Genomic DNA, 8,944 nt, shown 5'->3' with positions numbered 1-8,944 from the left:
AATACTTATTTCCTTAATCACATTTTGAAAGTTTGACAGATGAATAAAATGTTTCTTTGCAAACTGTCATGCTTGTTCAAAGTGATTCATTTGTTTGCAAAAAAAGTATCACATTATCAGACTCGAAAGTTTTGTGTGAATATTGAAATAAGCAGCAAACTTCTAATATGACAGAGCAACCACTGAAGGTGATTATAAAGGATGGCATTTTCAAAAATGGGCAACATGTGTCAATCAAAATGTAAAAAATAGCGTTTTTTTTTCAGGTGTGCTTTAAAGGTTTTTTTTCGGCGTATTTCTCTTATCCGATGGCACCATCTAGTGGCTGACAAGCATATCACACAAATTTGTGGCTATTGCTCTGTTTGTTTAACCCTCCCACTTTCCTAATCGGTGTGAGCCTGCGAGGAAAGTTGACCACTGAGCAGGATTGATAGTTCATCCCTTGGGTCCATGTGGCAGGGGTGAGGAGTCAGCACCACCTCACTCCTGCTACGTGGACCTCAAGGGATAAACCATCAACCCTAATCAGAGGCGCCGTAAAGCGGTGAAAGATTAGGAAGATTCTAAGGGCCCACAGCTGTCAGGGGCCCAAAAAAGTTTCAAAGTTGAGTAAAAAATAAAGTACTTGTGTTTTTTAAACTTTACTTTGCAGTATGTTTTCTCATTTAAGACATTAAACAAACAATCTTTTAGTCTTTATGAAATGTATATTTATTCAGAGGTCCCCAATTAGTCCCCCCCAACGGCATAAAATGGCACAGTCCACCTGGCCGAGGGGCGCATAGCAGGCGAGGCCAGCTCACGCAGCAGTCAGACAGCAGAGTACGCCAAGACTGCAGTAAATATGTCTGCAAAAACAAAGTCTGGGTCACAGGAAAGAAAGAAAGGAGAAAGAGGACAGGCAGAAGAGAGGGCGTCAGTATGTCACACAGTTTTTCTCAAAGAAAGGTGGGTTTGGTTAGTGAGTGGTTAAATTCAACCTGTTTGCTAGCTCTGATATCCACAGTGAGAGGAACTATGTTTCATCTAATTATGGTAAATGGGTTGTTCTTGTCCCTACCAGAATCTGCAGCTGATATGTCAGCAGGTGTCCCCTCACAACCCAATGAACCTCAAGAAGGTGAGCAATATAGATTGTTAGCTAGCAGCCTCATTTAAGGGGGCCTGTGGGAATCACTTAAGGCTCTCTTCTCTTATCAGTACTATTACAAAGGAATATAAAAAGGCTATGGTATTTTGGGTGATAAACATATTGTTTTTCCACATAATGATAATTATATATATATCAATCAGTAAAAATGTATTGATTGTTTTGGATGCTGGGCAGGTTTAAGCATTGTTATTTAGTCCGTCACTAAATATGTCACTCAGGAGCATAATTAATTATATCACTGTAAATAATAAATCTTGTTGTGTACAGTCAAGGCTGAATATATTTTTAGCTGTTTTTTTGTTGAGAAAAATGGGTGTCTAGAGACTTATATACGCATTCATGCAAAGTTATCCAACTTTAAAATTGTATGTAACCCTAACTGACTCCGGTTTGAACTGTGTGCTTATTCATTTCGTGTCTATGATGAAGCCATGAAGACTTAATAAAGAAGTCACCTTGTCAGCAGTGAATCCTTAATTTTTGTCAGTCATACAGAAATACTGGATTTCAAGAGGAAAGACAGCTGAAAATGAAGTTATGTAAAGCTTTGACACATGGAAATTTAATTAGATATCCAAATTTGAAATGTATCATCAAATAAAATCTTAGAATAAATAAACACATTTTAAGGGAGTAAAAGGGAAAAGGAGACTAACACCTTTCAGCATGTGCATTTCCTGCTTTTTCCAGCAGTGATATTGCTAAATCTGTTGAAAGAAATTCACAGTTTCATGAGAGACAGCCAGTGAAAATGATACGTAAATAAGTAAGAATGCATGTAGACCTACATAACTGAGCAAAACTGAAACACTAATATGAAGTATATATATTATATGTTTTTCTCCCTTCGAATCTGGGAGGGTGGAACCCCAGCTCCAGCTATGGACGAGCCCCCAGGGGGCCCAACTTGATATTTTTTCAGGGGGCCCAAAATCTCTGGCAGTCCCCCTGAACCTAATCAATGGTCAACTTTCCTCGCGGGGTCATCCATAAAGACAGTGGGAGGGTTAAGATGGCGACTTTACGTTTCTGTATATAAATGTGCTTCTGTAGACGTCAAACCCAGCTAAAACATGTTGTTTCACAAGTATTATTCTCATGTCATGTTGTGTTCTCATATATTTATATTTTAGAGACTTTCTTGTCCGTGAAAAGTTACAACTCTGCATCAGCCGAGGTGCGTCGTTAAATTTGAAGCAGGTTGGCGGTAGTCTAACGCTATTGGTTAGTTATAGCCTAGTGAACTAGACCAAATTCTTGCTTTGCAAAGAAAGGTCTAGGCACGCTCCATTGGAACCTCAGCAGCTCCTACCAGGACTCTGGCTAGCCAATCATAGCTCTCTAGAGGGGGTTTCAAACACATAAAGAGCTGTGATTGGTCCATAATGGTGGACCAATCATAGTGCTCTATCTGCTTAGTGAACAAATCACAGAGCTTTATCCGGTTTGTGGGCCAATCAGGGCACTCTATATGCCTGGTGGGTGGGATGATGCAACAGAGTGAAACAAGAGTATGTCACATTCATTGTCCAGTGGAATGCGGAGATCATTTGAAAGACAACGGTAGAACCCGCCCCACAACCGAGAGCCGTCAATGGAGCGTTGCCAGACTAAATAATACATTTATTTAGTCTGGCTTGCCAGGCTAGGTTAGTTTTGGTCGGTGTTCAGTTTCCTATTGCACGGAGCTCTGCAGGGCAGGGGGCGTGGTTAGCAACAAAAAAAACTTATTGCTTACATTTTATCACAGTACATGAGACAATTGCTTTTACGGATTTGTGAAAAATCATACATCATTTCTGAGAAGGAAAACTCCGGAAAGCAGCTTTAAGTAGCCCCATAATATACAAACGTCTAACCTTTGTGAAATGCGATACTCCTGCTGTAATATAGACTATTAAAAAGTTAAGTAACTGAAACAGGATTACACACCTGAGGACAAGAAAGGCTTAATTTAAAGATGGACTGCACACCATCAGAAAATGTAACTCCACCCCTAGTCAAGATTTGAAAAATGCCATGAAAGTGGGCGTTGCCAGGAGGCACAGAGTGGCATGGCCAAGTGTGGGGAATTTTTACCTCGGGAGGGTTGGAGGGGGAGTGGAAGGAGACTGTACCTTTGACATAAAATTGTATCCAGCCCGAGTCAATCACAAATTCAAAATGCAGTAGTATGGGATTAGATTTGTGCCAATAGGATCAAGAAAAACACTTTGGAGAGCAAACAAATTTTAAGACACTGAGAGAAAAAACCTTGGTTTCAAAAGAAAAACTTACGATCTGAATCAGATTCTTAAAATGATCAAGAAAATCACTGTGACGGTCAAACAAAAATTAAGAAATTGACAGAACAAAAATATTGACTAAAGGAAAAAAACATGTTTCAAAAGTAAAACTTACTATCTGAATAAACTTCTTAAAATGAGTAACAAAGTATGTTTCCTTTTTCTGTTTGCCTCTATGTGTTTTTGTTATCAATTTCCTTAGTTTTGTTCTCTCTGCTCAGAGCTTTGCTCTCACTTCCAGATTTGCACTTACACTGTCTGGCTTTCTCCTTTGCAATCCCTGAGTTTTTGGTTGCAATTCTGACACAACCCTTTCGGGTGGGCGGGACTTCTGAGAAGTCCTCTCCCCTAGGACAGCGGTTTCTCTTGAGTGATAGTTCAGTGACCTGGAAGTGATGTAGCCTCCAAGACATTTTTTTTTCCCCACCTGGTCAACACCATGAATTTTGAGCCCCAAACAGGTTATTTCTGCTGTCTGTGGTGTCTACTGAGGATCTAAAGTGAGTATTGATAATATATTTTATCTTTTCTTAGTTCATCTGTAAGTTAAGCCACTTTTTAAGTTGGTTTTAACCAGATGCTAGCTCACTAGCTAGCTGCTAAGCAAGCCATTGTGCTAGCCTCAGGACAATGGACTATTGTTCCAGAGAGACGTATTAAAAACTCATCTTAACATATTCATTACTGGTTTCATGGAATTAATTATTGCAGTTTATGTTAATAAGTTTGCTAATTTTTCAGGAACCTGTGGAACATCAGAGACTTTGCAGCTACTGGAGCTAACCTGTGTACTGCTATTGATTGCTACAGAGGAAGCAGCAGAAAGCTGAGCTAACAGGCTGTTTTGCAGGTAAATACTCTTTTAGTGGAACTGCAGGATTTTTATGGTATAACTCAGACAGAATCTACATGAGCTATTGTGGGAAGACATTTAAACTACATTTACATACAGATACATGTATTTTTTTATTCCATGTTACTTGGACGGGCTAAACAAGTTCATAGTTCTGCCTGCTCCTTTTTCAGTGAAACGAATGGATTTTATGATGTAACTCTGACTGAATAATTATCTAAGTGAGTATGTTTGATAATACATTTCTTTCCAGTATACAGATCTGACATTTGTTTGTCAGAACAAGACAAATCAGATTCAATGTGCTTTCTGTCACGTGCTCTGTATTCTCCATGAAAAGAATGTTATCCAGGACAGATAATCAATAATGAGTTAAATACATGCTTTTAATTAATTTTTACATAAAATCTATATTTTTGTCTAAAAGCTATTTTTTATTTATTTATTTTCTTTTCAGATTGAAAACTGCTGCATTGCATTACAATGGAAGTGCTACACAGCCACATGCATCAACTGCAGCTGGTGAGCTAAGACACACCATAGTGTACACAAAGTACACTGCAGACAAGGGATGTAAGAAAATATCAATATGACAATATATCGCGATGTATTTTCCCAGTAATATTGTATCAATATTCTCGAACTCTGTCTCTAAAATATCGATATGGCAATATATCGTGATATTTTTTCCTGAGATATTACATCCATTTTCAAAAGCAGTGTATCTAATTTTTGGAAGAATTTACATGCAAACATTTGTGTATTTTCTTTGTTTTTGGTGCATTTTAAATGTGGCCCGCTAGTTGGCAGCAGTGTGCATTGGGTTTTGTTTCCACCATTGAAATTTAAATCTCGCTATTATGGTTCAGAAACTCATGTTATATATGTTAAGTATCAGTTTGGACTGTTTATTGAATATTCCAACAATAAATTCTGTCAAAAATACACATCCCTACTGCAGACCAATCCCACCTCATGTAGTTCATATGCTGTATAATAAACCAACAGTGATGGTTATGGATAAATATCTGTACTAATGGTAATCTTTTTCCATTGTTTCCAGTTGACAAGCATATGGACCAATTGTTCGAGTCCGTGGTGGTGGATGCTCTATCATATCAGGAGTCGGTGGTGGTGGATGCTCTACCATATCAGGAGTCTGACTAAGTACCTGTGCCTGAACCTCTCTGTGTCTAGTTCAAAAGACCTGAAAGACCTGCTGTAAGCAGGCACAGGATAATATTTTAAAAGAACCTGTAAGGTGAGCAACACAACACAATATAAATCTTTATTATTATTGTACGCTGTACAGTTAGAATAAACTTGCATGCTCAGAAGCCACGTATGATTACATCGCCTACAGGTTGCCTGATGCTGAACTTCGGGCAGCTGCGTGCTCAGTGGAACAACCGCCTGTGGGAGGAGTCGTTGTGTTGCTGTTAGGAGTTTGGGTCGGAGTCCTGGGTTTGTGTTCCCTTTAATCTCTTCATTAGCCTTGCTAGTCACCATTGCAGAGCACCATGGAGAGGCTTACCTGAAAACTCTTCTCATGGGGCAGGCACATCCTCACACACCTGTAACCCCATCCTTGAATAAAAGCTGGTAGCTGGTCACTCATCAGAGTGTTTTAACCCATATCTAGCCCATGACTCTGCCGTTTTTCAAACTTACGTTCTCATGTTCTATGCAGATCTATGGGAATTATTTCCTTGAAGCTCCTGATCACACAACCATACTGGCAGTCGGCTTACCCACTACCTTCTGCTCACCCGCTTGCTACTCATGCTGTCATTCTCCCAGACTTCTGGTTGTTTCTCCACCATTCTGCTGTCTCCCGTCTGCGCTACAATTTTAGACCGTAAGTACCTAAACTTTTCCTTTTGTAAGTCATTCTTTAGTCATTACTAACACTCAATTTTACCTCAGGGCCTTCTGATCTTTAAACACTAAAACCTGTGGCTCCATCTCTGTGGCGTTTCTCAGACTCTGTAAGCTACCTGCACAGTCTAAGAAAAACCTGACCTGTTGCCTCTTACTAACCTCTGCTCTTCCTCGCAGAAGCTTCTGGTTCCTGATCTCCAGCAGTTACCTCTTCAGTCATCCGTCAAACATTTTAATAAACTGTTTTTAGCTCATTTGTCTCCTGAGTTTCTCTGCATGAAGGTCAGGTTGTTGCAAAAATCATGACATCAGCAATTACTTTGCACCACTCTGTTAAACAGCTGATATTAATTTCAAGTGTATCTTTAAAAATACATTGAATGTCAAAGTGAATGAAAGGCATCCATTCAGCTTTCGGTGTCTAATGCAGGATTTTATGGACAGGCACCAAAACAGGAAATTTATAAATTGAGATTTATTTACTAAATCAGGTAAACCGTAATAAAACACTAATGTTTAAAGTCCGGAGGAGGGAGGAAGGCTTTATAGCAGGGGTATTCAATTCTAGTCCTGGATGGCTGGTATCCAGCACGTTTTAGTTGTTTCCCTGCTCCAACACACTTGAATCAGTGGTTGAATTACCTGTGCAGCAGCTCTGCAGAAGCCTGTTAATTATCTGCTGACTGAAATCAGGTGTATTGAAACAGAGTTAAAACTAAAACGTGCTGGATACCGGCCCTCCAGGCCCAGAAGTAAATACTCCTGCTTTATAGGCACAGAGAACTCCCATCAGGATCCTGGAGACGGCACAAAGAGATGACGACATGAGTGTGCCCTCCCAGATCACACCAACACCACCTGACCACATGGAGAAATGTGTCTGTAAGAAAGAAAAACTGGTGATGTAAGAGATTAAACAAAAACTACGAACAAAATCAATTTTACAGTTGTTTAACCTGCTGAGCATCGTATCCCCAAAGAGCTGCACAAAGGTGCAACTGGCTCAGAACCAGGGTGCTCCGTTATGCAGGTGGTCACCTCCTCCTGCTGACACCCGAGGATTACCTACAACAAAGGGAAAACTGATATCAATAAGGAAATAATTAAATCAGAGCTAAAAGTTTAATTTTAGTGTGACGTTTGAGATTGTGGGAAATAAATGTGGACATTATGATTTTCTATTGTGGGATCAGTACCTTGGGCGTTTCTCTGTAGCAACATTTTGTCTGGCTGACAATGAAGTAAAAAAGTCACCAGTTGAGGCAGAGTTAGACTACATTACTCCAGCTAAGCTAAATGTAGCTAAAATAGACACTAGTCACCAGACTATGGTTACTATAGATTTACTAGAGAGTTACATCATATAATCCATTCGTTTCACTGAAAAAGGAGCAGGCAGAACTATGAACTTGTTTAGCCCGTCCAAGTAACATGGAATAAAAAATACATGTATCTGTATGTAAATGTAGTTTAAAAGTCTTCCCACAATAGCTCATGTAAATTCTGAGTTATACCATAAAAGTCCTGCAGTTCCACTAAAAGAGTATTTACCTGCAAAACAGCCTGTTAGCTCAGCTTTCTGCTGCTTCCTCTGTAGCAAGTTAGCAGTACACAGGTTAGCTCTAATAGCTGCAAAGTCTCTGATGTTCCACAGGTTCCTGAAAAATTAGAAAACTTATTAACATAAACCGCAATAATTTATTCCATGAAACCAGTAATGAATATGTTAAGATGAGTTTTTAATACGTCTCTCTGGAACAATAGTCCATTGTCCTGAGGCTAGCACAATGGCTTGCTTAGCAGCTAGCTAGTGAGCTAGCATCTGGTTAAAACCAACTTAAAAAGTGGCTTAACTTACAGATGAACTAAGAAAAGATAAAATATATTATCAATACTCACTTTAGATCCTCAGTAGACACCACAGACAGCAGAAATAACCTGTTTGGGGCTCAACATTCATGTTGTTGACCAGGTGGAAAAAAATGTCTTGGAGGCTACATCACTTCCAGGTCACTGAACTGTCACTCAAGAGAAACCGCTGTCCTATGGGAGAGGACTTCTCAGAAGTCCCGCCCACCCGAAAGGGTTGTGTCAGAATTGCAACCAAAAACTCAGGGATTGCAAAGGAGAAAGCCAGACAGTGTAAGTGCAAATCTGGTAGTGAGAGCAAAGCTCTGAGCAGCGAGAACAAAACTAAGGAAATTGATAACAAAAACACATAGAGGCAAACAGAAAAAGGAAACATACTTTGTTACTCATTTTAAGAAGTTTATTCAGATAGTAAGTTTTACTTTTGAAACATGTTTTTTTCCTTTAGTCAATATTTTTGTTCTGTCAATTTCTTAATTTTTGTTTGACCGTCAAAGTGTTTTTCTTGATCATTTTAAGAATCTGATTCAGATCGTAAGTTTTTCTTTTGAAACCAAGGTTTTTTCTCTCAATGTCTTAAAATTTGTTTGCTCTCCAAAGTGTTTTTCTTGATCCTATTGGCACAAATCTAATCCCATACAGTAGCCACTGTTCTGCCACAGGGGGCAGCACTTAGACGTTTTTAGAACTAGATTCTAGATTTAATCAAGTTTACACAAACATGTCAAAAATGCACGGAAACAGAAATATTGCATTTGTAAAGACAAAATTATACAGTTAATTAGCAAAAAAAGTTATTTTGGAGTTTAGTTACTCTTTAAGTATATAGTTTATATTTAGTGTGACCAAACCACCTGGCATCACCAACAAAGACAAAGAATACTTCTAACGCTTAAAAAG

At 39.0% G+C, this 8,944-nt stretch overlaps 2 long non-coding RNA genes across 6 annotated transcripts; one reads left to right on the top strand and one right to left on the bottom strand.

Annotated features, from left to right (window-relative positions):
• The first annotated feature begins 3,329 nt into the window (after nucleotides 1-3,329).
• Nucleotides 3,330-6,429, top strand: LOC129152505 (uncharacterized). Of its 5 annotated transcripts, XR_011515618.1 has the most exons (8): nucleotides 3,330-3,941; nucleotides 4,183-4,515; nucleotides 4,752-4,816; nucleotides 5,358-5,555; nucleotides 5,658-5,758; nucleotides 5,985-6,152; nucleotides 6,221-6,282; nucleotides 6,353-6,429. It is a non-coding gene; the product is annotated as an uncharacterized lncRNA (long non-coding RNA). The 5 variants fall into 5 exon arrangements; XR_011515616.1 differs by having other exon boundaries at nucleotides 4,183-4,291; nucleotides 4,468-4,515; nucleotides 5,985-6,429; XR_011515617.1 differs by having other exon boundaries at nucleotides 6,221-6,429.
• A 206-nt stretch (nucleotides 6,430-6,635) lies between these two features.
• Nucleotides 6,636-8,680, bottom strand: LOC129162932 (uncharacterized). The gene is made up of 4 exons (XR_008562937.2): nucleotides 8,075-8,680; nucleotides 7,727-7,833; nucleotides 7,132-7,240; nucleotides 6,636-7,055 (listed from the first exon to the last, which is right to left on the bottom strand). It is a non-coding gene; the product is annotated as an uncharacterized lncRNA (long non-coding RNA).
• Nucleotides 8,681-8,944: the final 264 nt, after the last annotated feature.

This window comes from Nothobranchius furzeri, chromosome 12, assembly GCF_043380555.1.
Source record: "Nothobranchius furzeri strain GRZ-AD chromosome 12, NfurGRZ-RIMD1, whole genome shotgun sequence".
Lineage (NCBI taxonomy): Eukaryota > Metazoa > Chordata > Actinopteri > Cyprinodontiformes > Nothobranchiidae > Nothobranchius > Nothobranchius furzeri.
Note: the sequence above shows the minus strand (reverse complement) of the source record. Positions and strands in the feature narration are given on the sequence as shown.